This window comes from Pipistrellus kuhlii, unplaced genomic scaffold (genome assembly GCF_014108245.1).
Source record: "Pipistrellus kuhlii isolate mPipKuh1 unplaced genomic scaffold, mPipKuh1.p scaffold_m20_p_5, whole genome shotgun sequence".
In the NCBI taxonomy this organism is placed as follows: Eukaryota; Metazoa; Chordata; class Mammalia; order Chiroptera; family Vespertilionidae; genus Pipistrellus; species Pipistrellus kuhlii.
In genome coordinates, this window is record NW_023425551.1 from 17,880,093 (window position 1) to 17,898,652 (window position 18,560).

At 39.0% G+C, this 18,560-nt stretch overlaps 1 long non-coding RNA gene across 1 annotated transcript; it reads left to right on the forward strand.

The window, feature by feature from the left end:
• Positions 1–1,557: 1,557 nt before the first annotated feature.
• On the forward strand, positions 1,558–12,694 carry LOC123651386. The gene is made up of 3 exons (XR_006740060.1): positions 1,558–1,684; positions 10,121–10,780; positions 12,540–12,694. It is a non-coding gene; the product is annotated as an uncharacterized LOC123651386 (long non-coding RNA).
• Positions 12,695–18,560: the final 5,866 nt, after the last annotated feature.

Consider the following 18,560-nt stretch of genomic DNA (forward strand, 5'->3'; position numbering starts at 1 on the left):
CCAGAAACTGATTCTTTGCTGCCTCCTTTGGAAGAATGCTAAAAACTGCCAGCTCAAAAAAAATTAGACAATCATCCTGCTTAGGCCTACTGTGTGCCAGGCTGGGCAGGCAAGTTGACTAATATATTCTCATGTAGACTTCTCACCAATCCCATGAAGGAGCTTTTCTAAGCTTAAGTCATTACCCTGAGGTTGGGAGGGTGAAAGAAGCAGAGCTGGAATTCTAACCCACTTCTCAAGGAATAAAATCTTCAGCTAGTTAATAAAAAACAAGTCTGCCTTTCATAACTCCTCTTTTTTTTTGGTCCAACTTTTGTGCTAACCTGTTTGCCTCATTGGATAGAGTGTTGGCCTGAAGACTGAAGGGTCCCTGGTTCGATTCCGGTCAAGGGCATGTACCTTGGTTGTGGGCAAATACCCAGTACGGGGTGTGCAGGAGTGTGCAGGAGTCAGCTGATCGATGTTTCTCTCTTTGATGTTTCTAACTCTCTATCCCTCTCCCTTCCTCTCTGTAAAAAATCAATAAAATATATATTTTTAAAAATGACCCAGCTTTTTCAACATAATTAAAAATAAGCTTCAAACCTTCTTTTTACCCCCTTAAATTAGAAAATGAAAGTCTATAATAAGTGAGTTTTCTTCTAGCCTGCATGAGTGACTTATATCTTTGAAGGTGGTGGGCATCATCTGGCAATGCCACACTACCTAGCAGCCTGCAGATTTGCCATTATCTCTTTGGAGAGTTGGTCTACCAAGAACAGAAAGAATTTGGATAATAACTGAAGCCAAGAATAATAATAACAAATTTTTTCTGTGCTCAGTAGACCAACTCTCCAAAGAGATAATGGCAAATCTGCAGGCTGCTAGGTAGTGTGGCATTGCCAGATGAGGCCCACCACCTTCAAAGATATAGGTTACCCATGCAGGCTATGGGGAAAATAATAACCTTTGGGGACATGGGGAGCTGCTCAACACATATGATTGAGGGGTGCCCTAAATCTAGATCTCCAACCCTCTCACTTAATGCTCTGCTTAGACTAGGTGTGCTGTGTTTTATGAAGCAAATCCCTGTTACAGAGATGGCTTTTTCAAATGGACAACGATGGATGTCATCATGCTTTAGCTAGGATGCCACATCCTGGGTATCACAAAGATGTGAAAATGTACACTTCCCTTGGGAAAGGAGAAGAAGGCCAGGATCCCATAAAGAATGTGAAGTATGCTCTAAGGACCAAAAGCATCTCCTGAAGTCCCGCCCTTTTGTCCCAGGCTGCTGCTTTCTTGGAACAGGTCTTTCAAGGTCCACTAGTGGCGCATTCCTGCGAATCTGGGATCACTGCTGGTCTAGGAGTACCTGCAGTCCCTTCTGGCAGCAAATGAGTTCTCAAGTTCTTTATACACCTCTGAGTCAAGCCTCAGGGCACTGTCCAGGTGCCAAGAACACCGAGTCTCCACAGTGGGAAATTGTAGCCATTAACATAACAAGATTAACTAGGAGGACAGGTGAGGTAACCTGTGCCTTTGTGCCAATCTGTCAACCCAGGCTGATGGTCTTGTATTAAAATGCTCTGCCTAGCAACAGCTCCAATGCCCTGTTAAACCGGTGGGAGCTGCTTGCTTGCTTACATATTTTTCTGTCTTGAACAGGAAGTCTTCAGTGACTCAATTCAGAAGGAACACTGAGGTAAGATTACAGCTAAAGGGGATCAAATAGCTAACCTCAAAGAGTATTAAGATAGGCCTTTGGAAAGTCACAAGAGAGCAGAATAAACAAACAGGTGAGCCAGAGTGGATTTTTCCCTTGCTGGTGTGTTTTAGTGTAATTGAAAACAAAAACAAAAACAACAACAACAACAGAGACTTCTCTCCAGACACAGAACTAAAGACTGACCCCATGAGCCCACAGCATTGAAATTTGCTCGGGGGTCAGCTTGTGATTTAGTGAGCATCCTCCCCCACTGGCACTTCTGTGTAGGCCCTGTTGACCTCCCTCAGAGCCTTTCAAAATGAAAAGCTCTCTCCTAGTGATGGTGCATGTACCTGGGCTCTTGGACAATTCCTTAGCCTGATCCTCCTTGGCAAACCCACGGGACTGAGGAAGCCTGCCAGTTCCTTTTATTTCCACAATAGGACGCTTTCTCACAGAGGAATATCGCAGACTCCAGCACATTGTTTGGGATTTGAACTCTTGATTCTTAAGGAGAAATGATAAATGGTGCCTTACATCAAAGAAAGGCGATGAGTGGGGCAAGGAACCTACTCATGGTAAAACCTTTGAAAAGTGGACAGGTAATTGCATTATAGAAAATGGGACAAAGGTTTGCAAAGAGAACATTTTAAGAAACTGGATTCAACAGCTCTAATGTAGCTAAGTGTATTGCTGAGTAATCCCAAGCATACTCAGCAGCTTAGCATCCTCTTGTGGACTCTCCCTTAATATGACATTTCCTTAATGAACTGCAGCAGGTGCTCAGCTTCCTCAACCTGAGAAGGCTGAAAAAAATAGAATCACAACCAGAGAGAGCTGGGATAATCCCCTCTGCCCTGACCTCTACATGAGAAATGTTCCCTCAACCTCACCCTTGTTTTGCATATTTCTTCACTCTATTTTAAAGTTCTTTGATTTCAAGGAATAGAGATCCTGTGAAACTAGTTCTTCATAAAGGCAGGAAGAAGTAGAGGGAGTGTTGTTTAAGATATAGACTTTCCCCTAAGCACAGCAAGGTCATATGCAGACTAGAGCTGGGACCCCGAGTTCTTATGAATGGGGTCATTTCTCTACCCTTTCTCCCCATGCCACTGCGTGTCACGGCTCTGCTTGTTTTTCACATCCCTTGCATTCCCCTCACCGCAGCTCTCTCCTTAGATTCCCACAAGACAGAATAGGACTTGTAGAGGTTTTGTAAACTAGCTGGGTTGCCTCCCAGCTCTGTCACTTAACAGCTATGTGACCTTAGGAAAGGTATAACATCAAAGTTTTGGTTCCCTTGTGCTATAATCAAGATAGCAATATGACCCATCTGAAGGGATTAGCCCAGGGCTTAGTGCACATGAGCATTTCATAAGTGTTAGATACTATTATTTATTATTGTTGGCACTATTGCTGTCATTACTGTAGTTACTGTTTCCCTCCAACTGTAGCTTTGGCTTCCCATGCACACCAGCACCTCACTTTCTCTATGTCCTTGAATTCCTGTTCCCCCAGAGAACCATTGTGGTGTTTCCAAACAACCTGATTTTGGTCCTTGCCTGGGTCCCATCATTGAAGCCAGGGGTGGTGGCTACACTATAGAAATGCAGTCACCTAAACCCTCAGCTTCAGAAGGGTGAAGGGTGTTCCCAAGATACACCCCAAAACATACCTACTACATTCTTCCATCAAAGTTAAACAAAGCTATTTTCAACACCCCATTTTCCTATTAGAAGTCCAATGTATTATGAATGCTGCCAGTAAACATTTTTAATTCTAAGGGTCTCCTATATCTTTCTTTAATGCTAGGGTGGAATCTTCTCAGAGGTCTATGTTGGCCCTGAAAATATCTGTAGGCCCCAAGGATGCACTGTCTTCTCCAATAAAGTCCACACAGTTCATATCAGTGAGCCTGTTTCTGCTGGATGCTTCCATGTGAATGGTGTCATACTCATCTACAGCACTTTTTCTTTTTAATGGTAAAAAATAAAACAAAACAAAACAAAACAATGCCCTTCATTAACAGTCAATCATATTATAAATTCAACATTTTCTATCTTTATACTTGTTTCTGATATGTGATCAGTTCTTGGGAGCTTCCACATTTTCTTCTCATTGATCCTAAAGGGTGCTCTCACTTTGTATTATACTCAGAACCTAGTCATATACAACATGTGATGTAAGTGGCCTGTCCAGACACATTGTAGCTGTAGCACCCACACTCTCTGTCACTCAGGTTACTCTTCATGGACATGAACAGCTGGACCTGGGATCACAACAACTTAGAGTGTTTAAGTTGGTTTACACTAGATTCACAAGTAAAGGAATGGTTAAGAGACTAGATACCCTTCAGTAGATAGTTGGTTCCAGGTAGAGTCCTAGCAATTTTTTTTCAATATGGTAATATTCAAATGGTTTTGTGTAAAATTTTAAATTAAGATAATTTATATACAGTAAAATTAACCCTTTTTAGTGTATAGTTCTCAGGTTTGGGCAAACATATACAGTCATATAACTACCATCATAATCAAGATACTGAACAATTTCATCTCCACCATGAAATTATTAAAAAAAAAATTCCATCATGCTTTACAGAATGTATCTCATTTTATTTTTAAATTATTATTGATGAAAGTATTACATATGTCCCCCTTTTCTCCCATTGAGGCATCTCATTTTAAACCACCCATCAGGTGAATGTGATGGGCAGCCAAACTTGGGTATCACTAATATGGCCCAAAACGTTTTGCAAATGGAAAAGGTACATGACTCATCCAGAGTCCACAGCTTGACAACTAAGATCTACATCACTAATTCTCAGTTTTCTCTTGTTTTAACACACAATCCTTATTCTAAAAGATCTTCTATATCATGATGGTTCTTCTAATCTATGAAATAAACAGTAAAACAAAATAACTACAGACTGAAACAAATGAATTTCAAATTAAAACAGAATTAAAGCAACCACAACCCAGAAAATCCTTAAATTAGCCTAAATGTAGTCAGAAGCAGTAGCAAAATAGAAAGGGTTGATTCTACCTTATTCCTAGCACAACATTCTATTATTTTTGTCCTATTTTTCTCTTTTTGCAAATATTTTGTGTGCTGCCCAGTGCTAAAATACATCCATGCTGAAACACCTCTCAGCAGTACCCCACCACATAACCAACCTCTTTTTGCTCTTAATTTCCCCTCTGATCCAGACAATGGAAATGGGCAGACTTGCAGAAAGCACATGTCATAAATATCTCAGGGTGACTGACAGATAGACTTCATCCAATTATGCCTTTGTGGTTGTCCTATAAATGAAGTAGCTGAGCCTGTTTCAAAAGGAATTCCCAAAGATAGAAACCATTTTGCTTTGAGAAATACACAGCTCCACCAAGGGATGGACTAAGCAAGGCCAAGGAATTGTGAAACCTTACTTCCTTCTGAAGGGAAAAGTGTTGGAACACCATGTGGGTGTGTCTACTAGTACATGTGGTAGCATAGCATTTGGGAAAGATCTATGCTGGGGGTAAGAAGTGGTTATTGCTTGGTTCTGCATATGCCAGAAGCCAAAGTCAAGGATCATTGAAAACCCAAGGCATGAACTCAAAATACAGGACGGTAAACAACGGTCATCCTTTCTAACAATGCGAACCTTTCATGAAGTCTAAAGTAATTTTCCATCCAGAGATTTTTTTTTTTTCTTATCCCTTGGCTCTTCTCAGGAAATGATGCCCTATGTGTGCCTCGCAATTCCCATAGGTCCTTAAGAGCTCCACGGGTCCTCAGGCCTGAATCCTAAGCAGTTTCCTTCCTTTTTCCTCCCCTCTGTTCTATTTTGCTACCAGCATGTGACTGAAGGTTATGATGGTCTTATAAAGCCCTGGTTGGAGTCCTTTCTGTAACTTTGAACACAGAGTTGCATTCATTGAAAAATTAACTTCCCAACTAGCAGCCTGGCTGTCTCTGAATTGTATAGTCTGGCATTTTAAGTCCCCAGAGGCTGGCACCAAACCACCAGGGTTCAAGTCCTGACTTCACTATTTTCCTACAACGTTAATGACAAGTTAATTAATCTCCTTTGGGGCTCAGTTTTCTCCTCTAACTATTGGGTACAATAATTTGACCTATCTCAAAGGGGTTTTGCCTGAAAATGAAAGTGCTTAGCCCTGTATGTATCACAGAATGAAACTATTAATATTATCTTGGGGAAAGTTGAAATATTCTAGCCATCCTGACTTCCTTAAGAAAGAGTGTGTCTGAAATATCTCTAGTTAGGGACACATAACTGAATACCAGGAGTTACAGAGAACTTGTGGCTGATATCTAATATTTAACTCAAAAATCATAGTAAGCTTCGTCAAACTTTTTAAAAATATATACAAATGAGCAATTTGCCCAGAATTTTTAAGAAAGTCAGTGGCTGAAGAAATATTCTTCTGAACGCCCATGTGTTTTTGTCATTGTTCAACATACAATGCCACATCACCATTTCCAACATTCCTAACAAACCACGGAGAAATTTTAGAGTGCCTGAATCTAAACAGACCATTTTTATTCATTGTCCTTGTTGCCATTAACTGTGCCACACAAGACAAATGTGTTTTCCATGTGTGCCGACGGGGCACATGCATGCGAGCATTCTTAGTGTTTTCAATTCCCCTGTAGTTTCCCAGTTTTCCATACATTATATCTCAGGAATACTGAAAAGGGTACCTGTATGGAATGAAAAGCAACATTCCTCCTCATTTAAGCTCTGCTCCTTCCTCAAAGTTGGTTTGAGAAGGGGAGAGTCAGTTGTGCTATCAAAGGCTGACATTTCCTGGCCAGGACGTGTCTCCAGAAGCAGAGTGGGAGATGGCTATGAGAGAAGAGCTCGGCGTGTCCTTCTTTACCTGAGGTTCTACCACTGCAGTTTGCATACCAATCACATAAACAGATGCATAAAAAAATTCAGAACTGTCCTGCAGTGGAAAGGACATAATTCAGGAGTTAAAGGGGCCAGGGTTTGAATATTCCACTGCCACCGACTATCTGATAGTAAAAGACTTAGCCACTTTAGCCTGTCAAATAGCTTGCAGGACTGCCATGAAAATTAAGTAGCAAATGTAAAGTATTAGCACATAGTAGGTGCTTGAAAAACGGAAGTGTTTACCATAATGAAATTTTAACACAATCCACTAGCATCAAGCACCATTGCCCAGGTATCAAGGTTTTTAATCAGTGAAAAAGCAGGTTCTGTGCAGTTAGGTTCTACTTTAACAAACAAGTATAGCTAAGAGTGAATGACTCTCAAGCCAGACCTCCATAAAAAGCTCAAAGTAGGGTTATGTACAGAGATTACAACATATGAATGGACGGTGGCAAACATTGTGTAAGTTAAAATGCAAGTGTATGTTTACAATCCCCATATAGAATAATATCCCTTTCAGAAAGAGAGCTAAAAATTTATTAACTAGATTGAGATGCCTTTAAAAAATCATTATTGCCTCTTAAAGGATTAGTTGCTTGGCTTTTTCCATTTTCACTTGACTTGTTCTCTGTATGTGATCAGACTACAAGCTAGTTGGAGCTAGTTTTCTGAGACTAATAAAATTTCCTACATCAACATGGAAAAGTTAATTAATCATAATAGCTGTTCAGGACATTGTGTACCCATCAAATGAGAGGACTTATTTTCTTAGTATGATGCCAAAGACCTATGTGTTTATAGTAACCTGGTAGCTGGTACACTTGCCTAATTATATTTCCAATATAAATATCATCTGTAGTCCTTTAACCAGGTCAGAAATAAGAGACAGGACAAAGGAATGAATTGGTATTGTATTTAGATGCACATGCAGCCAGCTGATAGATGGATATAAAATCACTATATTTTCAGGTGAACAAATGATGAATCCTGAGTATGTATACAAAATATAATTCTATATGCTATGTTTAATCAATTTTATCAGAAGGGAAGTCCAACATTATGTGATAGAATTATGCGATATGGTACTGGGCTTCCAAAGAACTATAATTAATTAATTTGACACATGCAGGATGATCTAACTTTCAATACAGACATTTAGCATGCCAAAGAAAATACACATAGTCATTCTGACTCCACAAATGCTTATTTTGAGGAAGTTACAGAAGTAGGCGTTCAGCAGAGTGAAGATGAACACATCCAAGCTTCTAAAAGAGCCCCAATCATGCGCTGGGGGATAAGGTCAACACGGAAATGGCAAAGAAATAAAGAAGTGAAAACTGGTGGAGGACATAAAAGCTTGCATAATCACACTTTTTCAGAATGTATCAAAATCTTTCAAAAGTGTGTACCATTTATTCAGCAATTTCATATGTGTAAAAATTTATAAGAATGGCTATGTACAAACGTCCACACCCAAAAATAATTTTAAACATTTTTCATAGCAAGGACAAATTGAAAACAAACAGAATTTCTAATAATAGGGGATCAATTAAATAAGTTCTGTCACATCCTGAAAAAGAATAGTACCCATGCCTAGAAAATTATGTTTTCTTATGGTGTAATCATATATATATATATATATATATATATATATATATATATATATATACATATATATGGACATATAATAGATATAATAGGAAAAATATGATTACACCATCCATGTCTCTGAGGTATACTGTTTGACTAACTGGATGAAGATGGTGTTAATGATGAACCATTAAAGGAATCCCATTTTCCCTTTTTGAGTCTGTGAATCCTGAAAACCATGAACATAAATATCAGAAAGACTATATGTATTTTTTACAGACACTAAATATATATATCAGTAAGTGTCACCTTCTTAGCTTCCAGGTTAAATAGTCAAATTAAAGTTTATAAATCATTTGCAAAAATGAACAGCCCAATGTACTTCTGTTATCATTTGCTCATCAAAATTACTTTTTGTGCCATAGGAACAATGTTAACTATTGTAAAGTTTAACTGAAAAATAAACAAGTTATTTAAATCTAGAACATTTGTGAGGAACACAAATAAAAAAACAAGCAGGCTGGAAGAAGTGCCCAGATTGAGCCCCGCTCTTGTCAGAGAGATCTTTCACCTTGTTCAAAACTCAAGTACCCGCTGATCTCTGGTGCAATAAAAAATGTACTGTACATCGTGAGACCAATCACCACAAACATTGTGTGTGGACTGTCATCCTATGGCAGCGTGGAAGGCCACCTGTTCCCTGTGCAAAGGGCACAGACACGGGCTGGGACCTGAAACTGAGAAGAGGAAGGGGACTAAATAAGGACGCTGTCCCAGACAAGTATTGAGTCAGCCAGTGCAGTCTGCGACATCACAGTCCTTTTATTGCTCAAGCTCCCAGAGTCACTTGCTCAAAATTAGACATAATAGTCAAACAGGGGGAGGCGAAGGAATGACACCACGAGTTAGATGACTATTAACCAAGTGACAATGATTTGAGAACTGCTAGAGCGGTGGTCGACAAACTCATTAGTCAACAGAGCCCAAATATTAACAGTACAATGATTGAAATTTATTTTGAGAGCCAAATTTTTTAAACTTAAACTTCTTCTAATGCCACTTCTTCAAAAATAGACTCACCCAGGCCGAGGTATTTTGTGGAAGAGCCACCCTCAAGGGGCCTCACGAGCCGCAGTTTGCCAACCACAGTGCTAGAAAATGGAACTATTTCTACACTGTTGTCTTAAGCTTTTAAAACCCAAAGACTTGGGTCCTGGTCCAACTTAGTCTTTTTTTTTTTTTTTTTTTTATTGATTTCAGAGAGGAAGGGAGAGGGATAGAGAGAGAGAAACAATAATGAGAGAGAATCATTAATTGGCTGCCTCCTAACATCCCCTCTTGGAGATCGAGCCCACAACTCAGGCATGGCATGAGGCCTGACCTGGAATGGAACCATGACTCCTGGTTCATAGGTGAGTGCTCAACCACTGAGCCACACCAGCTAGGTGAGCCCAGTCATTTGTTAGTTGTTTGAGGGTGTGCAAGTCTCTTCCCTCTCCAAATATGCCTTCTGATACATAAAATTGTGTTAATATTTACTTGTCAAGAAGGTTGTGAGGATTAGAAGAAATATTACATTTAAAAAGCCTAGAGTAATGCCTGGTACACAATAGATGTTTAATAATAAGTTCCTTTCTACTTGCACTCTTTTACTACCTTCTCTAGGTATAGTTCTATTTATTAGTTGCTTTACAATAGTGAGAAAGCAGAGGAGGAGAACAAAGAGTGAGTTTAGTGAATTCAGACATTATAAAATGACAAGTTATTACTCCAGAGGTTTGCTATTTATGATAGGTGCCAGTTAATGTTTTGTGTGTGTATTTGTGTGTGTGTGTGTGTGTGTGTGTGTGTGTGTGTGTGTGTGTGTGTGTTTTAGCGGAATGTTTAACTGCATGTATGCTGAACTGACTTTAGTGTATTCATTTTTATTTTGTTCATAGAATTAGAGAAATGAAACCTGGATGCAAAATTTGTAGGTATTTACCTAAAAGTGAAGAAAAACACAAGACCTGTTTCAGCAGAACGGTATAAGAACTAACTGAAGAGATGATTGAATTTTAGTTCATACGCATGAAGCAAATGAGCGAGGGGTGCTTGAGAGAAATTGTGACTTCAGAGTGTGAGCCTGTATCTGGACATCTTTATTACAAATTTGTTCACTTAACAAATTTTTACTGGGAACTTTCCTTGTGCCAGGATTTCCTTGTGCTAGAGACATGGATTTTACCCAAGCCACCAATTGCATAAAGCCTCCCAAGCAAGAGCTGCAAGAACCCAGTCATTTTCTAACTGCTTTCCTGTGATTTCCAATTAAGTGTCAGCACTTGATGCTAATCTGATGCTTCACACCCAACCCGAAGCTCCAGAATATAATGCTTCACAGCTGGTGATGATCAGGAACTAGAAGGAAAAACTAAAGGTTTAGCTACTTTTACAAGCAATGAAGACTATGAACCATGAAGCAAAACTGCAAGCTGATGGCTGGTCCCAGGAAAGCCACTTAAAGTAAAGTGTACATATCCAGTTTGAGATGTGTAATTCCCAATTGCTGCAAAATGTGTTCCTTTGCTGCCTATCCCTGATCTGAAAGCTCATGCAAGGTAGAGCAGCTCCATGGTACCAGTGGGAGGTTCTAAGCAAAATGAGATATTTCTACACAAAACCTGTCAGTGTTTGTGAGGAAAATCACTTTACAATTGTCAAAAAGTGTTATAATTACACCTATTTTTGGCAACTATAACTCGTTAACATAATAATCACAGTTATCAACACTTTCAAGAAGAAAAAATAGACGTGGCCTATTTTTCCAGATCCTTTGGTAATGAGTCTTGTTAGTTCTTTGGTTTGGGGAGCATTATCTCATCCTCTCCATCCCTCTTTTAAAGCATTATGTTGTAGAATTTTAGTTCAAAGAAAACAACTGCTATAACATAAGATGTAATATTCATAAAAACAATTCTTCCAATCTTGTTACTCTTTTATAAACATTTTGAGAGGAAAAATAAGCAAAGAGAAGAAATTTTTTTTAAATTGCTCATAATCACTTCATCTAGAGATGCTATTAAAATTTCAGGGTGTCTCCTCTGGTTCTATGCATGTACAAATAGAAATCTATATATTTCCTTTAACTAAAATGAGATCATATTCTTCATGTCATTCAATGTTCTTTTACATTGTGTTTAATGACAGCATAGTACGCCACTATATTATGATTTATTTAACCAATAGAGACATATATTTATGGCTTCAGGATAAATAATGCTCATTTAGAGCACACTTCCCCCTGTGTTGGAGGCACTTTCCCAAGGAATAAATATGATTTTAGACATGGTATGTTCTTAGTTATAAAGCAGGAGTAGATATACAAGAAGCCATGTAGCGTGTTGATCAAATAGGGAGCTATTTAGAAAACAGTGGGAATCTGAATATACATTAATATGAAAATAGTCAAGTAAATTATAATACACTCATTAGAGAACTATGATTCAGCTTTTAGAGTGAACGTGTAAGCTTTATATTTACTGATTTGGGAAGACATCTATGGTTTACACTTAGGTGAAAAAAACAACATTGCAGAGTAATGTATAGAGGATAATGCTATGTTTGCTTTAAAATATGTGGGGGTGGATAGTGAGAGATTAAGTGGGGAATTTATATGCATATATGCATAGCCCATGGACACAGATAATAGTGTGGTGAAGGCCTGTGGGGGGGATATGGAAAGGGTCAATGGGGAAAATGGGAGACAACCATAACATATTCAACAATAAAGATTAATTTTTAAAAAATTCATTATAAAAATAAAAATAAGAGGAATCCTGTATATCTGCCCATATGTTTGAATGTGTTTGTATGAGCATGGAAATAGGTGTGGGAAACTACCTAACAACACTGATTATTTTGGATAGATGGAATGGGGCTGAGATGGAGAGGCAATTAATCTATATGCCACATTTTTTACTGGCTTGGTATAAGCAGGTAATGGCTTGGTAACTGTAAAGTAGGAGAAAAGTTGTAAGATGTTCAGGACTGAGAACATATTCTTAAAGCCACTTACTGTAACATTAGTATTTATTCATGGAGTACTTACTATTTGCAAGGATGAGAATACTACAATATATTAGACTTATTACCTGTAAAGGGCCAATAATCTAATTGAAGAGATAAGACCTACTCCAATGAAAGGATGAATATTTTATGCTGAGAATAGAGTTAGCTAATTTACATTTATTTTTCAAATAAGTGGAATGGAAGTGGAGTAATGAGTACAATTGGAATATGACATACATCGTCAACTCTACTATTTGCTGGCCATATGAACTTGAAAAGTTTCTTAACATGTGTAATACCATCTCTCAGGTCCTTCGCTTCTGGCATTTGGATGCAAAGCTAGTGACATTGACCACTGGCTTGACAAGCATGTCTCCCTCCCCCAATGCAGAACTTGGAACTATGAAGCTGTTCCTCCAGGCCAACTTCTCTGAAGTTGAGTCCTGATCTCCATGGTCATCTGGAGACCACTTAGAGCAGATCATTTCCAACAGCCAGTTCAGAATTCTTGGCTCAGCACAAACCCTTATATTCAATGGTCATAACATAAAACCAGACAACTTCTGCTCCCGGTGCAAACCATCTGTCTCTAATCTTTAGTGAGTGCCTTTGGGAAGCATCAGAACAAAAGTTATCATCCCAAAACTCCTTTTCTAAGCTTCTCTTGTTCTGGGCTTAAAAACCACAGGCAATTCTATATAGGTGACATGTCAATGCCATCTTACTGCCAATATCTCCTGTGTATTGGTTGAGGAATGGGGTCAAGGAAGAACCAGAATAGCCAAAGGATTACACATTAATTAAAAAAATGAGCAAGGGAGGAGAAGAATACAAAGATAGGCACTTGCCATAATCCAAGTTGCTGACAGCATCAGCAAATAAATTAACAATTGGCTCTCATCCAGGGAATTCCCCATCCAATTCTGAATGTGTGTCACGGGTCTAAAGAACACACAGAGCCTATACCTGGTCAGTCCAAGAACAGATATCTGCATTCTCTGCCCTACCAAGGAAATGTCAGAGAGAAAGAAAATTACATGCATTTCTTCTATTTCAACTGATCTATTTAACAGCATCGCACTTTTTGAAAAATGAAAAGACTAAATATTGAAGCTTAGGCTGTCTTATAGGCCCCTGTCCTGCTACTTTCCCTTCAACCCAAGCTTTTAATTGTATTTGTGCTAGATGCTAAGCAAGGAAAATAACAAAGGCACAGTCCTTTGAGAACTGACAAAACTATCTCAACATGAGTGAGCAATGAAAAATAAGATGTATTGAACACAAGGACTGAGTAAGTGCATTTTAGGGATAGCGGTGGGAGCTCCACATACTGTGTGGGAAGACTGAAGCAAGCTGTCAATCAAAATATCAAGATTACTTAACAGGAGGAGAGAAAAAGAGGGGGTGATCACTTAGTGAGTTGAACATGAGGGAAATACCTTGAAGTTTTAGAGAATATTGAGAGGTGGGGTGAATGGGAAGCCTGCGTTTCTTATGCACCCATCCATCACACTATCTTCTTGCCTGATAAAATTTTGATATTTAATCATCAATCATTAATGCTCCAAATTAAGCAAACCTAAGATGCATCTGATTTCACATAACTAGACTATGTTCAGCAGGCAGATGCCCTTGCATAAGAATGGTTTTTAAGGAACAAAAACTTGATGAAACTTGATTGTCTAATCAGTCTACTGATGTTCTCTTAAGCTGGCCTGTACTTTATATTTGAATAGTATCCAGGGGAGAAAATGTATTGTTGTGGAAGGAGTAATCCCCCAAGAATCTAGAGACTGGCACCCTAGTTCCCAGTTTGTGACTCAAAACTCTGAGCATTAGAGAAAATCTTCCTTTGTATCATATTTGTCCCTTAGATTCCCCACTGAGATTCAAAAAAAGGGGGACTCAGTCACCTATAAATTCCTTTCTACTCCAGAATTCTGTGTTTTGCCAAATATCATTAGATGAGGACTGATATTTTAATAGTTTGGCTCCAGTGATTCAGCAAATACTAGTATTTATTACGCATTTACTTACTGGTGAGCTCTCTTGGCTTAAAAATCAATTCTTGGAAGCATGCATGCACTGGAGAGTCATAACCATTTTATAAACATGCTGTGACTATACTTTTACTTAATTTACATGCCATAAAACCTTCCAGGGAGGTATCTCAGTGCAGTGGTGGCTTTAGAGTGACAAAGACTTCTCATAGCAAACTGACTCAGTTATCTCTATGAACTGTACCAAGATACTTAATTTCTCTTAGTCTTCATTTTCTCATTTGTAACCTGATGACAACACAGCCCACCTTGAAGGTGTTTGGTGAGGAGGAACCCTGGCTTTTTTATAGAGCAGTGTAACAGATTTACCCATATGGATATATGAGGCTTTGGACTCAGACAGGCCAAGTTCAAGGACTGGTTTCATGGTTTCTTATATATGTTACTATTTGAAAGAATTTGGCCAAAGGCTACCACTGGAACTTCTTTGCCATCTCTGAGGAAGAACAGAGATCTGCATTCTCTGCCCTACCAAGACTACCCACAACAGAGAGAAGCAAATTCCCCAAATGAAACAGAAATGCTGATAGGGAAGAAGGGAGGGTGCTGGGTGATCAATGTCAACACAGGTCCACTACAGAGTCAGACAGACCTGTTTTCACATCTAGCCCTGCTATTTGCTGTGCAAACTAACCCACTCTCCCAAGTTGTAAGATGGGGATAATAGTAAACCCAATTCTACAGGGTTCCTTTGAAGTGTAAAGACAGTAATAATGTTTATGAAGTGCCTGGCACAGTGCCTGGCACACTTTCCATAACCAGACCAGGCTTTGTTATTTTAATTGAGCCTGTATTAAGCTTTTCTATATTAGCTCCCTGTATATTTACTTCTTGTATGTTTCTTGCATCCATGCATATTAGTCTTCTATTGATATATTATTGTGCTTCCAGACGGAAAAGATCATGCCTCCTTTAAATAGTACTATTTGCTTTTAAATAATGACTGACATTGATAATAATAACAGGGAATCATGCTCTAGTGATTAACTCTAAATACTATTTTGAGATTATGTTTTATATCTACATAATATGGTACTTATAAACAGTCTATATTCATGGTTACACTTATGCTATAAGCTTCCGTTTTTCTCCCCACAATCATGCCAAGGGGCCTTGATGACACATACATAGACCATATTTTCCACACAAGGCTTTGACTACAGAATGGTTGGCACAGCCTTACCTTCCTAACCAGACTTACCTTGCTGATTCACTTGCTCCATTTTTAAATATCAGCAGATTGCCATTGGTGACATCTGCTATTTATTTGGTTTGACTCGTAGCTGGCAGGAGATTTCCATCTACAGCAACCAGTAAGACATGATCGGTGTGAGGTTAACACTACCCAGACCAATTTGTAGTAATGAGTAGCCTTGTCTATTTTTTTTGTTTTTTTCCCTGAAGGTATGATTATATATCATGTCTTAGAAACATAGCTGCCAAAAGTTTAGCATAAACATGTGGAAGACTGCATCTAACTTCATTCAAGTGAAAGTTGCATGATCTTTATACTAATAGCATATCAACTCTCAAATTGCATTGGCCTATCAAATTGCATATGTAAAGGCCTTTTACATTTCTCTTAGAGTCTCCTCCAACCTTCATTCCAGTATAAACCAGTTTTGAAAGAGCTTTAAAAAAATGCCCTTTCTTGCTGCTTAGTACTAGGTTTTGACAAGTCCTCTCAAATGTTAGGGGAAGAGGGATAGAGAACAATCAAATAACATTGAAAAATCATGATTATGTGACTGCTACAACTTTATTAAGACACGTTAATTATGCTTTCTGGTTTAATTCACAGTAAATTAAATTATCCCAGATAAACTCACTATGAGTTTTGTTCTTTTGTTTTTATGATGCTCTGTTGAGATTAGGGAACAGTGGCCTCAGACTCTGGTAATAGTTCTATTTGCTAAATCCTAATTCAACATTTAAGATCAAAATTAAGTGTCCACACATTTTCTTTTTCTTTTTTTTTAACTTTCCTTTTTTTAAAAAAAAAAATTATTGATTATGGTATCACATAATTGTCTTCATATCCCCATTCTCATCCCAAACCCCTCCCCACATATGCCCCCAACCCCCTGATGTCCATGGCCACTGGTTAGGCTTATATGCATGCACACAAGTCCTCTGGTTGATCTCTCCCCATTACCCCCACCCTCCCCTACCTTCCCTCTGAGGTTTGAGAGTCTGATCATTGCTTCTCTGTCTCTGGGTCTGTTTTTGTTCATCAGTTAATATTGTTCATTATTTCCCCTAGATATGTGATCCAAGAAATACCTTTGTAAGAACAGAAACTGAGACAAGCCATAATGGTTCTGCTGAGAGGCAAGTGAATCAGTCTGTAGTGAGTTCCTTTCTGGGCCAACATTTCTTTTGAGTCCCAATTTCAATGCCAAACAGTTCCTTATGTGTACATCTCAGCCTTGTGGTCTACCAAAGCAAAGGCAGGAGAGTGCCATCCGCCCCCTGGTGCTTCTTGCCTGTAATTGCAGCAGATGACTCAGGAGGAATCTGGGCATGAACAGAGGCATAATAAGTCTACTGCTAATGGCACATGGGAAAGGCGTAGCATTTGAAGACTTCACAGATCAGGTAGGCACTAAATACTATGTAAGTATCAGGTAAAAGATTAGAAAAGAACATTCAACCCAGTAACAGTAGGTTCTGCTGAGGAGAATGGCAGAGACTCTGAACTCTGGCTCTTATTGTCCTCCTTAGCCCCTAATGGGGGAGCCCATTGGGGTGCTGCCTGAGCCACACTGGCCATTGTTTATTTTCTTAACTATGCCAGGGTCCTCCTGCTGCAGTACATTTGACATCTGTGCTGCTCTCTCTGCCTAAAAAGCTCCCCAACCTCCTTCACCCACTAAACCCTAACCCTCCTTGAAAATTTAGCTGTAAGGACAACTTCGCAGGGAAGATTAAATAGGACTCCACTGAATCTTCTCTCACCACCTGGCTTTTCTCCTCCAAGGCACTCGTTACTACTGTAGTTAAATAATTAATCCCAGCCAAAACCAGTTTGGCTCAGTGGTAGAGCGTCAGTCTGCAGACTGAAGGGTCTCAGGTTCGAATCCTCCCCAGTGAGGGGTGTGCAGGAGGCAGCTGGTCGATGTTTCTCTCTCATCGACATTTCTAGCTCTCTATCTCTCTCCCTTCCTCTCTGTAAAAATTCAATAAAATATATTTTAAAAAATAATAATTAATCCCAGAAATTGTTGTTTAGTGAGTGTGTCATCTGCTAAAACGCAATTCCTCCAATGATCTTATTTGTTTGTGTTTGCATTTTATTTTATTTTGTACATAGTAGGTGTAGGTGCAAAATAAATTTATAAAAAATAAATAAATGGATTCTGCATTGAAAACTCAACATTTTCAAGTTTGATAGCCCTTCTTTTAGGTTTTGCAGGTAAATCAGAGCTAGGTTTATTATGGAGTAAGTTTGAAAGATACTCAGGGCAAGAAGGGAGAAGAAGGCAGGGAGGGCTGGACCAAATCAGGTCAATCTTCACCCTGTTTCACCTGGGAGTAGTTGTATGCTAATGTGATTACATGCTAAACAAGTTTGCAGACACTTTTCTCTTTCCACAAACCTCTCTAACTGTAGAAAGGATAAGAATTCTTTTCAAACCCCACTACATTTTACCATTTTCCTGTTCTATTCATCTACCCTCCAAGACTCTTACAGTTTTATGGTGGTATTTGCACTTAGGACAGAAACTTAGGTACTGAGTCAATGCTCCTTGCCTTGTATGTCAGCAACAGTGCTTCTCATTACTGGGCATAAGGCACTCTGTGGTTATTTTCCCCATAGTCTAATACTGGAAATAAGCAATACTTTTTATTTTGCTTTATGCAGGTGGAGGAAATGAGCACAGGCAAACCTGGAACCTTGACCGCTATCACACAGAGCCTCAGTGACAGGCAAGACTGGGCCACCTGGGCAATTTCCAAAGCCTTCAACAAATCACAGATCCTGTTTTTCCTACCATTGGCTAAAAGTATAATAAATGCAGGGTAAAGCCTCACTACCTGAGATAATCCTGTAATGGTAGTACGGGAAAGGAGAGAAAGTTCAGATGTTGCTCTTTTTTCTTCCTGCTTAGAGTGAGTTGCATGCTAACTTGAAAGCACTTTTAAAGGTAGACTGGAAAGTGCTTTCTCTTTAGGAGGCAACCCATTTCAGAAAAGCAGTAGAACTCAGGCAACACAGCTACAATGGGACATGGTTGAAGAAGAGGGAGGGGGCACAGCACAGCACAGC